Source organism: Typopeltis vanoorti, chromosome 17 (assembly GCF_054136105.1).
Source record: "Typopeltis vanoorti isolate ZY-2024b chromosome 17, IOZ_Tvanoo_1.0, whole genome shotgun sequence".
Taxonomy (NCBI): Eukaryota; Metazoa; Arthropoda; class Arachnida; order Uropygi; family Thelyphonidae; genus Typopeltis; species Typopeltis vanoorti.
In genome coordinates this window covers 65,274,174-65,296,357 of record NC_143565.1, presented here as the reverse complement: position 1 = coordinate 65,296,357, position 22,184 = coordinate 65,274,174, and the positions used below count along the sequence as shown (strand labels likewise).

Below are 22,184 nucleotides of genomic sequence, written 5' to 3'. Positions count from 1 at the left end.
TTATACACAGGGGTAACCAGTTGAGAAACCCACAGTTGCCGTGGCAAAACAGCCAGTAACTTGTCTCTGCGAACAAGCTTCTGACAATCACTAGCCTTTGTTAACTCTGTCGATTGACATCATTAACAGCTGATTCTGAATCAGAACTCTGAAAGCATTCATACATGTGTAACTCGTTGGTGGAGTGAATTAATGCATTAACAATATTTTGAGTACTAGCCCATAAAAAGGTACGAAAATAAAAAAAAAATGTCATATTCTTCAAAATCCAAAAAGTCATCAATTACGCAAAAGAACATGGAAATAAAGCTTTAGAGAGACAGTTTAGACCTCCTCCTCCCACTGAGTGTATGATTAGACAGTGGAGAAAACAGGAAGAACAAGATGCCAAAAAAAAAAAAGAGGGCCTTAAGAGGAAGACCAGCAAAATGGTCAAACTTGGAGCAGAGGTTTAAGACTTGGATTATGGAGCAGTGCCAGAGTGGGATATGTGTGTCAACCAAGCTTATTCAATATGAGGCAAAAAGGTTTGCAAGAAAAATGAACATTAGAAGTTTATTTTTCACTTGGTTAGACTATAATAAATTTAGTTTAATATTTATCCAAGTGTAAGCAAACAAAGTTTGTGCCAGAAAATATCTTCAGGACTGGGGTAATGGATAATGCAACACCAGGCAACTCTGAGCAAAGGTGGACCGAGCTCTCATCACTCCTTGTCCCAGTATCTCCCATAATGCAAAGCACATCTCCTTGCAGACATGTATACTGCTATGCATTAAGAGAAGGGTCACTACCCAGACCGATTTCAACCTTTATTGAGGTCTCTTCAGTGGGAGGCAGACCCAACCATGGAGATACTAAGGCAGAAGCAATAGGGGATGTCATATTTACCTATAGGAGTTGCCAACAGGTGAATCACCTTATTATTGAATTACTCTGGATTTAGAGAAAGATGTTGGAAGTTTATTTTTCACTTGATTAGACTATAATAGATTTAATTTAATCCTTTATCCAAGTGTAAGCAAACAAAGTTCGTGCCTGAAAATATCTTCAGGACTGGGGTGAGGTAGTGCAACACCAAGTGAAAAATAAACTTCCAACATCTTTCTCTAAATCCAGAGTAATTCAATAATAAGGTGATTCACCTGTTGGCAACTCCTATAGGTAAATATGACCTCTCCTATTGCTTCTGCCTTAGTATCTCCACGGTTGGGTCTGCCTCCCACTGACGAGACCTCAATAAAGGTTGAAACCGGTCTGGGTAGTAGCCCTTCCCTTAATGCATAACAGTATACATGCCCGCAAGGAGATGTGCTTTACATTATGGGAGATACTGAGACAAGGAGTGAAGATAGCTCGGTCCACCTTTGCTCAGAGTTGCACTACCTTACCCCAGTCCTGAAGATATTTTATTTTCAGGTGCAAACTTTGTTTGCTTACACTTGGATAAAGGATTAAACTAAATTTATTAAAAATTATCATTGTTGATTTCAAAGGAAAGGCAAAATGGTGCTTCAACTTCATGAGGAGAGAAGGGTTGGCCATGAGAACACAAACCAAGTTAATCCAGAAAATGCATCTTAGCATGTATCTTAAAAATATTATCTAATTACTAATATCTTCTTCTCTTCTGTCTAAGATGGGTTGGGTCTTCTCTTGGGCAGGATCTTCCAATCTTCTCAATTCCTTGCTGTTCGAAAAAGTTCCTTATATGTTCTGCATCCCGAGATGTTCTTTATTAATTTCAGCCAGGTAATTCTTGGTCTTCCGGGTCTTCTTTTTTCAGTTGGAAAAGTATTTATTAGGACGTTAGGAAGTCTGTCTGCATCCATGCATACAGTGTGTCCAAACCATCTCAGTTGTTTTCTAATTTTTTCTATTATTGTCTTTTTATACAATAGTTCTTGTCTGACTGTGATGTTTGTTTTCTTTTCTATCCAACTTGTTCTATTTATTTTTCTTAAGCATTTCATTTCATTTCAAATGCCAGCAGTTTTTCTCCTTTCTTTTTTTTAACTGTCCACGCTTCTGCTCCATAGATAACGGTTGGTATAATTATTGCTTCATATAATTTGATTTTGGCTTGCTTAGATATCTTGTTTGTTTTCCAGATTTTCTGTAATATTCCCATGGTGGCCCATCCTATTGCTATTCTGTGTTTGATTGTTTTGAGTTCATCTATTGTTTCTGTTAGTTTTGATCCAAAGTATATGAAGTTGTCTCTACTTGTTCTCTGTTTAGGGTGGCTGAGATGGTAGTTCTGTTCCTCCCTATTTTCATCACTTTTGTCTTTTGTATATTTATTGTCATGTCATATGTTTTACAGGTTTTGTTTAGCTTGTCGATCAACTTTTGTAGTTCATTTGGGGTTCTTGCAAGAAGGACGAGATCATCTGCATATTTGATATTATTTATGTTTAAACCATTGACATTGATTCCAGGCTCATTGTCTATTGCCTTCTTTACAACTTCATATAGATATATGTTGAATAGGCATATGGATAATGGGCATCCTTGCATTACTCCTTTTTGGATCTATACAGGTTCTGCTGTGAGTATGTCCTTTTTAATTATTGCATTTGTCTTAGAGTAATATTTTATCAGAAACTGTATTATATATTTGTCTATTGCTTTTTTCTAGTAGAATTTTAAGACGGATTTCTCTGTTGATGTTATCGAAAGCTTGTTTAAAGTCCACAAAACAACAATATAGTTCTTTATGGTCTTCCCAGCTGAGCTCTGCTAGTTGGTGCAATGTGAAAATTTGGTCCATTATTGAATAGTTTCCTCGGAAACCAGCTTGTTCTATGCCTATCATTTCTTCATAGGTGTTTTTTAATCTATTTTGTATAATTATTATGAATATTTTATAGGTGTGAGGGAGTAAATTGATTGGTCTGTAATTTCTGCAGTCTCTTTTGTCTCCTTTCTTGTATATTGGGATGATCTTTCCAGTTCTCCAGTCATCTGGGATCTCTCCTGTTTGTAGTATTTTATTGAATAGGGTTGTTAAATATTCTATTGATATGCTGCCTCCATATGACCACAGTTCAGCAGGGATAGTATCAATGCCTGGTTGTTTTTCATCTGTTTTATTGCGTATCTAACTTCTTGTAAAATTTTTGGGTGATCATTATTTTCTTCTATTGTTGGCATTGTAGTTTTGTTTCCTTGGTGGAAGATGGTCTTAAAATGGTTTGACCAGATTTTTCTTATATATTCAATATTCCCGGTTTCAGTCATCTTGTTGTTTATCATTGTTACTGCTTTTGCTGAGAATTCCTTTGTAATTTCTCTTACAATATCATGGAAGACTTTTAGGTTGTTTTGTTGGTATGCTTCTTGGCATTTCTTAGCTTTTTCTTCTAACCATTTTTCTTTGGCTTTTTTGCATAGGTTATCATATATTATCAAAGTATAATTACTAATATACTCTGAATATATAAAAGAATATTAAATGTAATTCTTGTAGCAAGGCTTATACATTGGTCATACATAACTGGTAATTAACTTAAGGAATTTACAACACATAAAACGGATATCAAATATCAAATATGTTTGTTTTATGTTTAAAATATTGATTTCTTAATTTTGGGTTTGAAAAAGTAGGGTTTGTCTTATACATGGGGCATCCTGTATATGGAAAAATATGGTAATCTGTTATTTGTTAAGAATTAGATGCTATCAGTTTGGAGAATCTGTTGACTTTCTTTGCATCTTCTTTCTCCCCCCCCCCCCTCTCATATCAAAAACCTGTTTTGCTGACCTTTCTTTTCCCAGTCTGTTTACAGTGACCAAACCACATGAAATTAGCTCTGCTCATACATTCTTGAAATGGGACTCAGCTGATGTTTTCAATGTTCTTGCCTAATTTCATACTCTGTCTTTTTATTTTGATTTTCATATCTAATTTGTTAGAGCATTTATTCAATTTGTTAAGAAATCCAGCACCTCATACTAATGTTGTAAAAATTATTTATTTGCCTTTTATTTGTTCTTTATTTATTTATTTTTCCTTATGTTTTTTATCATTCCTTACACTGCACCATTTTAAAGAAAATCTTGTTTACCTTATGTTTAGTCTCCTATACTGAATCGACTACGCTGTCTCACAAAAGCTTATCTACACTACGATGTAATTTCCCTCTCTCTTAATTTTCATTCCCTCATCTTCCTCCTCTTGCCCTTTGTTCCCAGTGCATGTATAGCAGACTAAATATAGTTATTGCTGGCTATACAATTGCGGTATATTCAATTTCTCACACTCTTCGGTCTGACAAATTTATTTGATTTACGACTGCACCAATCAGACTGAATAATAGAGAGTGAGGAATTAAAGAAATGGATTAAAGGCAATATCTAGTCAAATTTCTCTTAATCGTATAGCAAGTTGTGGCATTATCTGATTAACACACAAGTTTGTAATTTTTTCGAGATAGTGCATTGGCAATGATCAGATCAAATTGTTGTTCAACAAAACATTTATTCTAACTAGAAAATTGTAATTACAAACTAGACAAGTAATAGGGAATAACTGTTTCTCCTAGCATAGCTAACTTCAGAAAATATTTTGTACAAATATAGCATATACATTTCTGCCTACACATCATTCTAACACACTACTCAGTATTTTTACAAATTTAGCGCACACTCTTGCTTAATAAATACATGCAATTATACATATCTGCAATCCAAGGACATTGATATGATGTGCTTACTCACACAGTCCTTTACTACAAAAAGTTTCCGTTGAGACATCTCATATCTTTGCCTTGATCTGGATACTTCTTTCTTTAACTTGGACGTTTCTGTACGCTATATACTGTTGCGGTTGTCCTGATCCAAGCAGCAAATGATATCCTTCCTCTTTTTTTTTTTTTTTGCTGGCGGCTGCCTGTTGTTTACACTAGTAGTAACTGGAGAGATTATGATTTCGCCTTCGGTGTTTATCTATTGGACCCTGGTCAGTCATGCTTGGGATTGTGGGAAGCACGGCCTGCTATGCGGCAGGATACATCAGCGGACATGTCTTGGGAACTGCTCAGAGAACTTCAGGGAGACTCAATGTCGACAAAACTCCAATGATACAGCATGAATGTACTCTCCAGGTCAAGAGGTAAGAGCTACCAGACTCGCAACCAAGAACATCTAATCATCTCCTCTCTTTTTCTTTTTTCTTCCCACTTCAGCCCCTTAAAAGTCCTTCTCGTTCATTGTTTTGACTCCAAAGTGCCTGAGATCACCCTCCAGCACGATGACATCACTCATGTTCTCTTTTGTTGAAAGTCTTTGTTTTAGGTCCTAAATGTTCGCAAGTTGTTATGAATCTTTCCTCTCCAATGTGCTTATTTTATTTCTTCCTTATTCTGGCCAATTTAATATCCTCTCTTTTAATTTTTTTGCTGACTCACTATATTAATAAGGCATAATCCCTTTCCTCTGTTTTCAAACACTATAGTTACACAGGTAATGTTGAATACATTACACAAAGTAGTTAATTTATATTCAAGAAAAAAACAATACATCATATTTTCTAGAACATTATGATTTGACACCCTTGTAAAACCGAGCTTGGCAAGTTAACTAAATTAACTTATCATGTGGGATTTTACAATGTCGCTTCCTAATGTCTTAATTTTTTTTTAATATGATCTTATCATAGATACCATTTCCCTGAATTTTTCTCAGAACGCTCATATCTCTAGTCCCTAATCTCTGGTCAACTGTTTTTTTGTTTCTAATCCAGCCCTCTGATCCCCAAGTTAAAATTACTTTGAACACTGTTCTACATACAGTTACTTTATCAGTGAGTAATTTTATCTCTTATTACAAATGAATTTACTCAGATAATTCCCTACTATACCAGCTCTGCAATTCTGTTATCTATTTCCATATTTAATTTGCCATCCTCACTAAAATTGTGCCTGAATAGCTGAAATGTTTTACTTGTCCTATATGTCTTCAATATAGAACAAAGCTGATGTTTTCAATGTTACAGCCCAATGTCATAGTCTTTGTCTTTTTATTGCTGAATTTCATGCTAAACTTACTATAGCAACTATTCAATTTAGTTAAGGAATCCAGCAGTCTTGTACTAGATTTATTTAAAAGTATGACCTCTTCAACATAAAATAAACAGCTGAGTTGAATATCTCCAATTATGATATCGGGCTAATGCCACTTCTTTCATAATGCAATCCAAATAGGTTAATAACAATGGAGATAATATGCATCCTTGTCTCAAACTTCATTTTACAAACCATCCTCCTGTACCCCTATCAAATCTAACTGCTGACGTACAACTCAAATACAGCCTATATATTTGAGATGTAAGACTATTGTTTGATATAAAGGCCTGTTTACACCACATAACTGTAGCACTTTGTACAGCATTTCTGTTGTTACTTTGTCACATTTCTGATCCTGACAATTTCTATTTGGCCTGAATCAACCTTGTTCTTCTTCAAGTTCCCATTTCACAATATTTCTCAGCCTCTGCTCAAACAAGAAGTCCGAAGACTCATCACGGGAGGACATCTATCGTACAACTCTCTGTCTCCACCACTACACTGAATCTCTACTACCAATACCAATCGTCAACATCAGCGCCATCTACTGGCCACTACCACCACCACCACAGCTAGCATTTTTTTGTCTGTGAATTGTGTGTGTTATGAAGGGCCAATTTGTCTGTATGCAGGATGAAAAACCCTGCTACCTCCGTATGAGATCGGCTAACTCACCTTCGATTGAAAACGTCCATATAAAGATTCCTCCCGTCATGACGCAAATTGAACTTAGGCATTTTCCAATCGAAGGGCGCAACATACCGTCATTCTTCCAATTGTGCTACGGAAGCACTTAAATCTGAGCATTTCTCAAATATCATCGACTCCAGCTGCCTTTTCACATTTCAGGATTTTGATGGCATTTTCTATCTTAAGAACTGATATACTCCTAATTGTATTCCTCCTGAGTATTTGCTACCACACTTCTATCACATCTTATTTCTTTTAACAATCGTTAAAAGTAATTAATCCATACATCTAGAATATCTCTTTCTTCTATTTTCATATCACCATTAATTAACTGATTACTTTTGCAATACTCTATATATAACTTTTTTTTTTCAATAAGCCTCCAGAACTTTTTGCCACCTTCATGATGTTTATTTTTACCGATGTGGTCCCACAAATTTTCTTTAGTTGATTTATAAATTGCTTTGCTTTCTACTATTTTTCTCTGTATTCTCTGAGAGCACATGCTGACATCTATTTGCTAGGAACTTTTGATACACTGTGAATGACTGCTTCTTGAGTTCACCACGGAGTTCTAATCCCTCCCCCTCCTTACAGAATCTTCCTGTTCTGCTCTCTGACTGAATCAATAAGTTTTCTTCAGAATTTGCCAATGAGTTTCCATGGTTTGGTTCTTATTTTCAAACTCTTTCAATTTTTTGAATAATGTTTATATATCTGAGTCTACAGTTCATCTCTGATAGCTGCTTAACTTTGATTCTTTTAAAAGAATCGTTAAACTATCCTTTTCAATGTGATATTCAATATTATCCTACTCAAAATAAACTAAAACAATGCATTTTTTAATTATTTAAGTTTTAAGTATAAATATTTTTTATCTGATCTACACTCATTCACAGTTCAACTGAACACTTTAAACTAATTTTTCTTCAATTATCCCCTCTACCATCATTTTTTTAAAAAATAATTTTTCTTCATTTGCATTTTTTAAATATTACAACTTAAAGGTATTCAAACGCAACTTATTAAATATTCTTTTTTCTTCCTAATCTTTCATTTTACTCACAATATATCATACTGTATACTATATATGCTGAGTGGGAAATTTATTACGAACACCTTCCCATTTTCCTAAACGGGAAGGTGTACCTAATAAAATGGCCACTCAGTGTTATACACCATATACTATATGTTTTGTAACTTTCATTTTGTATTGCCATTAAAAATAATACTAGATGAGGGAATGAAGCTTTTATTAATCTTTTCTAGTTTATTTTACATCCATTACTGAAGTAATGGACCTTGGGTGAAGTTCACCAAGTTTTTTCGTGTGAAACTAGTTACCCCCTTCTCTACCTCTTAAGAGATGAATAAGAATCTCATACAGAAAAATCTGTTGAATTTAGCTCTTGTGAAGGAAGTTAAACACCATGCATGATATAAGTTCTCTCCACATACAATAATCAGATGTGTCATGAAAATATAATCCAAAGTTCTGAAATCTTATCAACAAAATTACTGAATATGAATACTTTGATCTACATCAACAGGCAGAATGCAATGCAATTCTCATATTTAAGCTATCAGTAGGACTGCATCATCATCATCATCATTCCATCAATGTTTTTAGGCTTACTGGCTTGAACTGCAATGTCTTAACAATTGTTAAATTATGAATGAAGATAATTTATAAATTATAATATTTCATTCATATTTAACATAATCCTCCATTTCATAAGCAAGACTTGTAAATATTATTTATTGTTTGTCTCTTGCTTATAGTGTCTTATTCATATAATTGCCTTGAATTTTGTTTATTATTATTTAATAATGTAATAGTTATAAAAAGGACTCTGTATAAAAATGTCATTCATTTTATTTAATTTATTCCTATAATAATATTGTAAGAAATTATATATGTAAGTTTAATGTACCCTATGTGAACTATGATATTTTTTATTTAACATAATTGAAAGAGAAAGTAATTTTTTGTAATTCTTCTGATTGAATTTGATTGGCTGTTGTCAAGGAAACAGAGTTAATTTTAGATAGTGCGTGCATGGAGCGTGAGCTATGGTATTCGAAGGGAGAAGGAGTTGATATGAGCTGAACTGGATTTTGGCAGGAAGAATGAAGGTATTTAATTGGAAAATGAAAGTAAACAGAAGAGAAGCATTCCGGACAGCACGGAGTGAAGTAACGGGTGGCAGTAAAGGGAATTTGGAAATGCCATAAATAAATTAAGAAGGGACCGGGAAATTAATAGGCAATTAGGAATATTTCTACGGAATTCTAAAATTATGTCGAATTCAAATTGTTTTGAGGAAGAATAGTGCAAAACTGAAATTAATGCATAGAAGAAAATAAGGAATAAGTAGATAACCTGAAACGAGTGCGTCAAGACTTGTGAAGCTCTATGTTTAATATTTCAGTTATATAGTGAAGATTCCTTTTGAATAGTGTTACTTCAAAGTGATAGTTAACTTCAGTTTTAAGTGTGCTTATAGTGAATCCAATGTGCAAAGGATGTAACCCGGTAAGAGCAGTCCATTTTTTAATATTTCAGCTTGAAGAAATAAGAGTTAGCTCTGCCCGATATATCTTAACATTAGCTGTGGCGTTCTATTAAAATTAGCCGAAGTATGGAGCTTTAAAGTGTTTCCCCCTTGAAGTGATAACTGCCTCATAATTGAATTAAGTGTTTGTTGACTAAAAGAGAATTAGAGAATTCTACTTTAAGAATATTTACTGTAAGATTCTGTAACATTGAACTGTGTGAACCATTTTTTATTATTCGGAAGAATGTAAAATTGACAGCTGGATGTCTGATGCCTAAGGTTTTATATTTGTTATGAGTATTTGAACTAAGTTGATTTGCATTATCTTGTTTTCAAAGTTATACTTAGTGTACATGTTATGTAACCTTGCATTAAATGTTTTGTTTTATTGATTCCAATTTGGTGTTTGCCTGATTCTCTTTCATTGCAGCGCTCATAAAGTTTATCGGACCTTGCAGAAGCCTTAAATATTTATTTTAAACTCGGCCTGTAGAAAAGTGAGATTGCTAAAGTTAGTTGATAATTGATTCCACTATATTATATAGACTAATCTGAATATAGGGTGGTGCAGGATAATATAAATTTCTCTATATTTGGATTAGTAATCAACCAACAATTAATTAAGATAATAAAAAACAGATAATTTAAATAAGAACTACGTTCTAACAAGATGGCAGATTCAGAGCCAGGATGTGCGATCCAAAACAATATTTATGTTATCAAAACTATTCAAAACATTTAAAATTTAATTAAAATGGCTTTGAGTCTTCATTCCAGAGGAAGAGGAAAAATTTTTGTTACATCATTTTTTGCCACAGAAGTTTCCATTATCCTTAGTTGATGGAAGTTGTTTTCCACTTGGTTGTGCTATGAATTATATATTTGGTTTAATCCTTTATCCAAGTGTAAGCAAACAAAGTTTGCGCCTGAAGTAATTTCAGGACTGGGGCAATTCGTGGCATAAGAATAAGGTGTGACACCTTTTGGCAACTCTTATATGGAAATATGACTTCTGCATTACTTCCACCTTCGTATCAACATCTCTGAGTCTGGCTCCCACTGATGAGACCTCAATAAAGGTTGAAACCGGTTTGGGTAGTGACCCTTCCCTTAATGCATAGCATTATACATGTCTGCAAGGAGATGCTTTGCATTATAGGATACTAAGGCAAGTTAAATGAAGTCATACCACCTTTGCATGAGTTGCCCCAGTCCTGAAATTACTTCAGGCACATACTTTGTTTGCTTACACTTGGATAAAGGATTAAACCAAATATATAATTCATTATCCTTATTGCTCATTTCAATCTCCTACTGCCATAATATCGAGAATGAATGGGGTCTTACAAATACTAGAAGTCCTTCAAACACATAAAATCAATTAGCAGTATGTGATTGACAGAGAAAGATATCAGGCAGCAAAAAATATCCAGATTTTGAATAGTTTAAAACAAACGTCAAGTGTAGTGAGTCAGCAGAGTGAGAGAACTTAATCATAGAGGGTTTGAAAGTTTTTCTCAGGCAGAGTTCAAGACTAGGTAGTAGAACAGCTAAGTGCACTTGCTAAAACTTTGTTTTGCAAGTGCAAATTTTCATGCAAAGTTAACCTTGAAGTGCAACTGCATTTTGATCTAGTGAAACTAACTAAGCTATTCCTATCATTATGGCTTTGTAGTTCAATCACAACTTTTACCCTACAAGTGGAAACACCTAGATTTGAATCCATCAGTGATGTGAGGGCTCCTTGCAAGATTTTTCAAGGGAATTAACTGATTTCAGAGTGTTTTTTCCTATAATCTTTTTTTTCTTTTCTTCCCATCTTGCAAAACGTAGAAACTGGCCAGAAAGCACATAAAATTACAAAGCAGTCTATGAGAATAGGACAAGTCATTCTACATCATCACTTCACCTTTCCTTTAACATGTTAGTCTCAATGGCTTATGATGGCAACGTAATGTGGCGTCAGGGAATCCTAATTAATGCTATGATATGGAGGTGTTTCCATATGAATAATTTGATATGTCTGTCAATTGAACATACTCTCAGGCCAGTGTCTTGCAGGATAATAAAAAAATAATTAAAAAAGTTTATAGGAAGAAAATCCTTGCTGCCTCTGAATGAAACCAGCTAACTCAATGAGCTAGCTTGTCTAATACCGAGGCATTCTAGCCATCACATTCTACTGGATTTGATTCTCACTGCCTGCATGACATTGTGTGAGACTACACATAAAAAGTGAACTATGTACACCATGTTTATTTTAAGGCAAAATAATCACAGCAATTAATTTGTATCTTTTGTTTCATTCACTTTATGTAAAAGTCGTATTCTGTTTTTTATAAGTATTCACTTAAAGATAGTCTACAGTTATACTATTTCATAGTTTTAGCTAAAAATATTTGGCAATGTTGCAATAATATATAATTTTTGAATATCCTGGTAAAATGTTATCTATCTATGGCAGAATGTTGACATTGTCAGTCCCTTACACAATTCCTTGTGGTCTTTTTTTGTGAGAACTGATAGAGGCAAAAGGTTAAAGATTATCAATCCTAAATTATACTTCCTCACTACTATACTACTGCTTTAAACATGCTCTCAGGTGGTATGATGCAAACTTTGTAATAATTTCAACTTATTTTTTTAATGTTGGAACTTGTGAACTAAAATGTTGAAAGAAGACAGCTTAAAGAATGTGAGTATCGAGGCGAATAAACATCAACATAAGCTGAGCCATAAGCAACAAAAGACTAGACAAGAATCTAATATTTTGAAAGAATTAACTTCCAATAATTATTTTTAATAAGTTTCATTTATATAATTCATTAGTTGACTATCAATGCAAATCTGTTCTAAAATGCATAAAAAAAGCATTATTAATACTTCAGCCACATGGTTTGACATTTACCATGAAAACACCACTGTATAAGTTGAAAAGTTTGAGTTTTCATAGGGAAATAGTTAAAAATTAACATACTTGTTGTGCTCCATGTGGCTGCCACTGGATTAGATCCTTCAAGACTAGGTAATGGGAGGGTTGTGGTAAACGAGTGAAGGTATGCTGTTGTAAGATTGAGACATGCTTGTACAAGAGCAAGTGTGAATCAGTTAGATAATAAAGGGATGAAGACTTTAAATGGGTGAAGCAGAGCACCCATATAGATTATGTGACTAAAGAAACCAAAATAATGTAATGAACTATATTAAAGGATAAAGTGTTTTGGCTGTTAAAATTTAAGATAAATGTGATCTAAAACAAACAAACAAACAAACACAATTAAGATGAATCCCATAATAGATAAAATATGACAGTGAAATATAAATAATTAACATAGACACTAAACGGAATTTTAAATTTGAACAGAAGAATTTAATACTGACACAGACAATTTGACAAGAAATACAGGAACCCTTGAAATTTAACTATTCAGGATTAAATATAAAACCAGAATATCTACTCAGCTATTATATATTATGGCCATTCACAGCAATTTTAGTTGGTTCCTGCCTATTCAACTAAGAGAACTGGCTAAATATACAAAACTGAAACTCATAAAATGCAGTAGTTTGTATGGAAGAATATTTGTCCAGACCACTTGAATGAACAACATCAAAGCATTAATTTCATATCAGGTGTAATTTTAATCAGACAATCTGAATATATATATATATATATATATATATATATATATGTGCGTGTGTGTGTGTGTGTGCGTGCGCGCATGCTCCTTTTGTAGCCTTTGAACTTTCTGTGAATAGTATGACTCCAAAAATGAAAAGTGGTACATATGAGAACAACTGTGAGGGGGGGAGCACTTAAACAGTGATTGTTGGCACGAGGATAATCTAGTGACCTCACCACTGCTAAAATATAGACCTGTCTTATTCTTATTACTGGCCTTTCATTTCACAAGAAGGTATAAACCAGTGGTGTTCAACCTTTTTTACTACACGAGCTACTTTCTATAAAAAGTTATTCGGCGATCTACTCTCTTATATAGATTACGTCCCCCCAACCTGATATCTGATTACGCACAAATAAACAACTTTAAAAAAATACACACAAAAAACTTTATTTGTGTATTTAAAAATTTATTTATCACTTTTAATTATTTTAATACAACAAAAAAAAAAAAAAATATATATATATATATATATATATTGGAATAAAATATTTATTTCTTTATTTTGGAAAACCAAAGTTAGAAAAAACAACAGATTGATTACAAATTCACAAGTTACGGGAAATGCTGGTTGATTTAAAAAAAAAAAAGTTAATGTGAAATTTGGCATTGTTTGGACCTCGCAATATTTTCATAGTCAACTTGATATGAAGAAGTGACCAATCGCAGACAATCACCCAAATGATCATTTGTAATTTGGTTTCTTAATAGATTTTTTATGACGGTCATATTTGAAAAAGCGGATTCTGACAAGTATGTAGATCCGAAACACAACAGAATTTTTTTGCGCAATATCAGTTAATATTGGGAATTTTTCATGTGCATACTTCCAAATTACTTCATTGTTTATTGATTTTAAATGTAAACTATTCTAAATGTTTATTATCTCAAGTTCTACTTCAGCTTGGTTTATATCAAACAGCCCACTAATTTTATTTGAAATTTCTGTGATGTTCAAGTTTTCTTGAAATGGATTATTGATAAAAGATACAATCATTTCAGTTTTATTAAAATCTTTAAATCTTGAATTTATTTCTTCCTCAACTAATTCTATTTCATGAATAAATTCATTTAAATCATAGCGAAGCATTTCTTGATTTTGTTCAAAAAATTTTAATAAATATGGGAGATGTCTAAATTCGTGGTCATTTATATTTTTCTTTAATAAAAGTAAGTATTGTTGGAAACTTTTTATTGAACTTAACATGTCAATTAAATTTTTATCTCTACCTTGTAACTCTAAATTTAAATTGCTTAATTTCATACAGAAATCTATTAAAAATGATAAGTGTAACAACCATCTTTTATCATTCAATTGTGGATAAATATCTCCTTTTTCATCCAGAAAAAGTTTTATATCGTATTTAATTAATACAAGAAATCTTTCTAAAAATTGACTTCTGCTAAGCCAGCGAACATTATTGTACAACAGAAGTTCCCTATCATCATCTGCATGTAACTTAAATAACCGCCGTTGGGGCTTTTCCTCGAACAGAATTTAAATTTTAAATGTAATATCCAAAACATCTTTTGTGTTTAATCTTTTACTACACAATACTTGTTGGTGAATAATACAGTGGTACGTTAAAAAATCTGGATATTTGTCATCGTTTTTACATAATGAAATGAAGCCTGATTTATTACCTATCATTGCAGGAGCACCATCAGTAGTAATAGACACAAGTTTAAAAAGCGGAAGTTTGTGTTGTTTCACAAATTCATCAAATGCCGAAAAAATGTCTTCTCCCCTAGTCCTTCCCAATAATGGTATAATTTTCAAAAGTTCTTCTATACTTGAATAATCTTGAAATACCATATGAATAAATACCATTAATTGAGCAATATCAGTGAAGTCATTTGATTCATCAAATTGTAATGAAAACGCAACACACTGGTGAATGTCTGACATTAACCTGGCCTGAAAACTTTTCTCTGCCAATTTTTCGGCAATTTGAAACTTTGTCTGCGGCCTAGAAGTAGTCTCTCTCTAGTGACGTCTTGAACCGAGAAGCTCCTTTCTGGAAGCAGGAAACTCCTCTCTCAAGCAACGTGGATCTGGGCAGTCTCTCTGACAGCGACTCTGGACTGGGTGGCCTCCTCTCTGACAGCAATTCTGGAACCGGGACCCCTTCTGCTTGCTTCAGTCCCTTTTTATTAGGCCTCCTCTGAGACCTCGCATGAAGTTTGGCAATCCCAAAGAATCGGTATGAGTCTTTCATCTTAAGTTTCAAGTTCGGCAAGCCTTTTGTTCTCCTCCGCTTTCTTTTGATTGTAAGTTGCCGGCAATCGGAAAGTTGTCTGAACTCTTTCTGACTGACTTCAGAGATGTTTACACTTAGAGCCTGCAAGCCTTTCTCATACATACAAGTTTCAATAACAATCTTTCTAATGCCACCATGTACAGGTTCGGCGACAAAAATATTGCCTTTGTTTTTAACACTCTAACATATTCTTATTAAAGCAGTATATACAGTTAGCTTCAAAAGAGTTATTTACAAAAACATCTAATACAAACTATACCAAGACAAACAAAGTGTATATTTTTACAATATTCACATGGGACTTGACCTAAGTAAAACATCGATGTAATGTGCATTGGAATATTTAATATTTAAGCTACAATCGAGTTTTTACACTTATAATCGTATTCACTCAGCTCGCTGTGTGACTTCCACTGATTCAAATTAATTAATTTACCCGGACTTATAAGAAAATTACTGATTTGACAATTTTAACGAAAAATAAACAATAGCAATACACTTAAAGCGAATTAAAAATAATACAAAATTATGATAAATAAAATATTATGTTTTCAGTTTTAATTAAATTTGTAAGTAAGGAGGAATATACAAGAGATCGACCAAAAATCGCTCCACAATAGACTGGTTGATCGCGATCGAAGGGTTGAACACCCCTGGTATAAGCCAATCTAAGGTGGAAATGGCAAATTCATGGAAATGATCCCTACGAATAACCCAATTTCATATTTTACCTGAATGTACATATTACCATTGTGAATGTGCTCAATAGCAGTATAGTTCGTTAGCTTTCAAATCAGAAAGACAGTCGAAGAGCAAATCAATGCTATGATGAAAAAAAAAAGGGTAAAAAAATGAACAGCAGGTGACACATACTGATTAATGAACATTATGGCTAAGCCAACATGCACCACAAAATTCAACCCCATGTACCAGAGGGCTTGTGTATATATTTTATTTTATTTTTATTCATCCCATACATATTTAAACACAAACACAAAACAATACCAATATACTGAAATACTGCCATATTACATAATTTTAATTAACTATCCTCTACCAATAACAAATATCTCATTATTTTTTAAAGTTACATAAATTCACCTGCTTCCATAACCCATTGCTGAAAGCCATTCTACATATTTTCTATCCTAACAGCAGAAAATAAACTTCATATGTTTTTTCTTTCTTATCTTCACATATAGATTTATTTATTTATTATTATGCCCTATGATAGAAGGCCTATTTAAATATATATATATATATATAAATAAATATTCATCAGATTAATATTTAACCAACCAATTCTCTTAACTATCATGATCACAGGCTGTTACATAAAGCATGAGTCAGCACATCATCCATTTAAAAAAAATAGGCATTCTCAAACTTTCAGAGAACATGTTATCTGCTCCAATTCCGAAGCTTTCTTACAAGAATTGAACACCATCCAATGAATCTTATAATGGTTTCACTTCATGGAAGTTTAAATGCACCTTGGACTCTTACAAGCTCACCAAAAACCTTGAACCTGAACGGCAATGGGTTATAGAAGCCCATCCCACATATAGTAGGCATCTCTGAGACAATCGCTAAGATCTTCAAAAGATACAATTCAGTTTCTACATTTTTTTCTATCAACAAAATCTTCTCTTGGTTGTTACCATCCATGAAAGATAAACCATCCCCCTCTTCTCTTTCTCTGGTGTTTGCGATATGCTTATAGGCTGTTTTACCTTGCATGTGGGGGATCAATATAGTAAAGATAATAATTTTGAGTATTCCAAATGGCAAAATAAACTATATAATATAATAACAGGGAGAGCAAAGAAAGATCATCTTTCTTCCACTTTACAAAATACTTCATGGAAAATTTTGAACAATGTCTTCTTTGTAACATTCACTTGAAGTCTTCAGTGTGGTACAGACATAGATAATATCTTTTTAGTATAGTGGGGTTAAATAATGGAGCTACAAGAATTTAATAAAATTAGTGCTATTCACCAAAGGATACAATTTGCACAAGGAAGTAAAAATAACAATCACATCTTGCTTTTATACCTCTTCATTCAACAAACTAGACGGAAACCTTCACATCTTGTTTTCGAAAGCGCACACATGCATACAAATTCAGTATACTTGTGCTGTATCTCGTCAAACACTTGAAATACATAACTATAAGGACTTCTATCAGTCTCCTACTCTGCTCACCAGGCATTTTATTACAACAAGAAATAAAACACATTGAATCTACTTTTCAACTTCATGGCTTTAGTGATACTTTTATCAATAAGAAAGTGAACGAATATAAGATTATACAAACTTCAAATGCTCAAGAAGAAATTCGCTATATAGCCATTCCTTATGTTTGAGAAATCTCTGAACTCGCAACAAGATACTCAGAACAAGGAAATTCATTATGAGGAACATAAGCAATACATTAGGTATTAGGAAATTAAAGAGTCTCTCGACTGGTAGAACTTTTTCCAGCAAATGCATTATACACAAAGAATTTGCTAGTCTGGTGGCAAGGCTTATCAGTTAGCTATTCATATTAAGAAAATCACAACATCGACTAATATATTAACTAAAATTGATTCGATTAATATTTCCATTATTTCAGCAATGTCAAATTGGCATCAACAGGGAATGCAATATAATATGATATGTGCATGCAGGCACGACACTAAGTAAGAGCAAGCCTAAAGTCCTAAATAGTTCATCTTAATAGGCTAAAATGGGCATCCTTAGCTGTTGGGCTGAAGTACAGAGGATGAGAGCTTCCCAAATTTGGGGCAAAGTCTTAAGGCAGAAGTTGGTTTCTGTTTTAAGACTGTGTTCCCTGATTTGACTTTGCTGAAATATTGGAAGTATTATTTAAATTTATTTTAGTTAATATATTAGTCTAAGTTTTAATTTCCTTAAAACATACAGTGACAAAGCATTTGCTGTAAAAAGACTAAAATCTTACAAATGCACAGGCACTATTATGAAAAGAACTGCATAAAAATTCCCCATATTTATCTTTGATGCTGTAAGCAGTGTTGCTTAACACTGGTTAATGTTTACACACATACCTGCAAACCTTTTAATAAATTCCACTTAAACCTAAGCTATGAATTGACTAAAATGATCTACTGGAAACTAATGATTACATATATGCATTGCTAATGCTTCTGTCATGCATATTAGTGTTATTCCATCTTTTATATTATACTGAAGATGACTATAATACTTTGAATGGAAGTTATATGAATAAAAAGATGATATTTAAATAAGTAATCTATATTTAGCATTCTTATGAATAGTTTACATACAATATAATCTGTTAATGTTCAGAGCTAAAAATTTTCAAATTCTGATATAATAATAATAAAAATTTATAATACCCCATGGAGTCACAGAGTCATCCTAGGAGGTTCCTTTTGTCATACACAGCTCATCATACCATGCCTTAAACACATTCAAATTCTCTGCAGACCCCAAGCTCTCAGGCAATGCATTCCATCATTCACAACTCGCCATGCAAAAAACCTGTTTCTCACTCTCGCTCACCCCCTTCTTATACATCTTTCAGGGATGACTGCTTGTCCCCCCCCCCCCAACCTCCCACCATTTTATGAAAAACCTCTTCAACGTTAATCCTATAACAACCCCCCCCCTACCAACTTGCACATCTCTTTCGTGCCACACCTCATCCTCCTGTCCACTAGACTCTGCAAATTGCATCATTCCAACCTTTCTTCATATTCAACATTCCAGTATTCAGAAACTATTTTGGTCAATCATTTCTGGACCCTCTCCAACATATCTTCATCCTTTTGAAAACCAGCTGATCAAACATGTGCACAGTAGTCCATATTTGGCATAATCAAGGCATTATACGATGGAACCAGAGTCTCCTTACTTCTACAAGTCAGTGTCCTCTGCATCATTGCCAGAATTTGTGATGTCATCACAATTTTGGTAATATGTCCTCTACATTTTAGATCCTTATCCACCATCATCCCAAGATCTATTTCCTCCACCTCCAACAATATATCCCCATTAAGAATAAATTCTACATTACATCTTTGTTGTCTAAATTTTAAAACCTCAGATTTTGCAGCATTGAACTGGCATCCCCAATCCCATACCCATTCACTCAGTCTATTCAAGTCTTCTTTTAAGTCACAACATTTGCTCCACTCCCCATAGTTCTTCCCAACTTTGCATCATCTGCAAGCAATTGAATATATCCATTCAAATCTTCCCCGATATCATTAACAGCAAAGTCCCCTAAAACAGACCCTCTGAGGCATACCAATGACAACTTTCCTCTTCCAGAATATTGCTCCCCGATACACAACTTGCTGATATTTATCAGATAGCAATCTCCAATCCAATGCATATCCGATCTCATCTGCTCTAGTTTGATTACCAGCTTATTGTATGGTAATCTGTCAAAAGCCTTTGCAAAATTTAAGTATACCATTGTGCATTCATCTCCCTCATGCAATGCAATGCAGCTGCCACCTTAGTAATAAGTAAGTAGCTTACTAAAACATAACCTCCATTTAGCAAATCCATGCTCCATCAAAGATAATACACCAGCCTTTCCAACACTTTAACCACACCACACCACCTGACATACAGCTTGGCCTATAATTTAATACTTGAATTCTGTCACATCCTTTTTGAAGCAGTACAATCCTGCCTTCCTTCCACTCCTCTGGAGTGGAAGAAAGGTAGGATTTAGTTAAAATATTTTTATATTTTTGAGAGATCTGAATAGTAATAATGGTGTAACAATAAATGAATAATAAAAAGTTTATATCACACCATTGTGCTGATAAAACCCCTAATCAGCAAACCAACCAATCTTCTATTTAGCATGATGCCAAACAGGAGATTGGTTGGTGTTTTGCTGATTAGGGGTTTTGTCAGCAGAATTCAAGGTAATAATAAATAGATCAATTAGTAAATATCATGTTATGTGCAAAAAGAAAGTTTTAAAAAAATTAAGTTAAACTAGTATCTGCATATAAATGGAATATATAATCAGATGTGTTTGTATAATTTTTTTTTTTTTTTTTAATTTAATAACTTATTCAAGTCTGATAAAATCTGCCTGGGGGTATATGGCTCAGCTAGAGATTAGTGAAAAATTCATCCCTTTCTTGAGTGAAGTGCTGGAACTCACTAGAACACAATCATGATGAGATGAGTGCTGCATTGTTCAAATGTGGGTTATCGCTTCGCAATAAATATGAATGTGTAAGATGACTATGACTTAATCTCATGCACTTTATTTGTCAGTGCTTCTTGCTGTAATTACTGCCATTGGTTAAATACCTTTCAACTGTCATAGTCAGTATATGGGACTGACACACAGTACATGCAAAAAAATATGAGCAGACCTAGCAGCTGTATCTACAGTCACACTGCCCTTAATTCTAATGGAGTGGCTGGGAGAATCAAGCACACCATTTTGTAAGCAGCAGTTGTAGAAACTCAAAAATTACTGGATGCATAATTACTGCACAAGCTATTGCATGCAACTCTACTGTATAATTATTGCAATCAAGTGGGATCTGATTGGATATGACAGTCGGGAAATATAGCAGCACAACCAACAAGTCTCAGATTTTGAACCATCAGTACATGGGAAGGAAATCAAGTATTCTGTTCTGTTTGTAATAAACAATTGCATACAAACAGATAATGGAGTTTGAGACTTCCTTAGTTGGAACAGGAACAGTGAGAGACTACATAGCAGAGTGAAAACCTGCCATGAAGGAATGCTGTTATGTTTGGTGCAGGTGATGTTGTCAACATTCATGCCAACAGCTAGCATAATCTCTTTAAGATTCATACCAAAGGACATGTGGTAATCCTGTGTGTGTGTGTGTGTGTGTGTGTGTGTGAGAGAGAGAGAGAGAGAGAGAGAGAGATGTTGAGCCTTCCAACACAGAGAAAAAAGATACTAGTTCACAGAGGATGATCTAGAAGAGACCACTGTTTTCATATAAGTAATAGAGTTGGTTCATTTGCATCTATTCAGTGACTTTGTGCAGATAGCAGCAGCTATTTGTATATAACCTGATGATGGATCTGATACAACCACTGCAAGATATTTTGTCTTGCAGAACTGTAGACTTGAGATCCAGTTTCGAACATATGAGTGCTCAATAAAGATAAAGCAATGAATATCGACCCAGACTCCATTTAGTACAGTATAGAGTGCAAGGGAGATTCAATGCTCTCTTGAACTTGGTGAAAGACTGCATTTTTGGAAGAAGTGTATATAAATGCGTTTTCCTGAAAACCTAAACCCATTACAAATAGCCCATGGAGAGATTTGATCAACTGCTTGCTGAAGATATCTTTAAAGCTCATGTTACAAGAGTGACAGTAAACTCTTAAGTCATTAACATATAAAGCATTGCCTACATTGTTCAACCTGTTTGGTGATTGAGCTAGCTTTAACAGCAAAGAGTGTTACATCACACAAAAGCCAGAACCATGTGGATCACCTTGTTCTTAATGATATAGCTGAGATAGTGTACTTCCTGTTTAGACTTGGATAGACAGTTTTAAAAAAATGAAGGAAGGTGGCCTGAGAGACCTAGGTTAGAGTTCTTTTAATATGCCATATCGCCAGGTTGTGATCTAAGTTTTTTTTTTTCATGTCAAAAAACACTGAAACAAGATATGTGAGGCATGTGTTGCTTTCACATATTTCTAAATGGAACAAATTGTCAAAAGTTGAGTGATGAAGATGAAGTGATTAAATTTGATGTGACAGGGTATCTGTGAAATACAACCTCTGTTCGATCTGTTTTGGCTATTTGGTTTGATCAATTTCTGGTCTATTCAAAACTGAAATTATATTTTTGGAATTGGAGCTATTGCTACCTGGACAATACAATCTATTACATACTTCAA

At 33.8% G+C, this 22,184-nt stretch overlaps 1 protein-coding gene across 1 annotated transcript in view; it reads right to left on the bottom strand.

The window, feature by feature from the left end:
- The window catches only part of LOC150097449 (recombining binding protein suppressor of hairless-like), a 419,037-nt gene that overhangs the window by 96,147 nt on the left and 300,706 nt on the right, over positions 1-22,184 (bottom strand). The gene's annotated exons all lie outside the window — the stretch shown is intronic.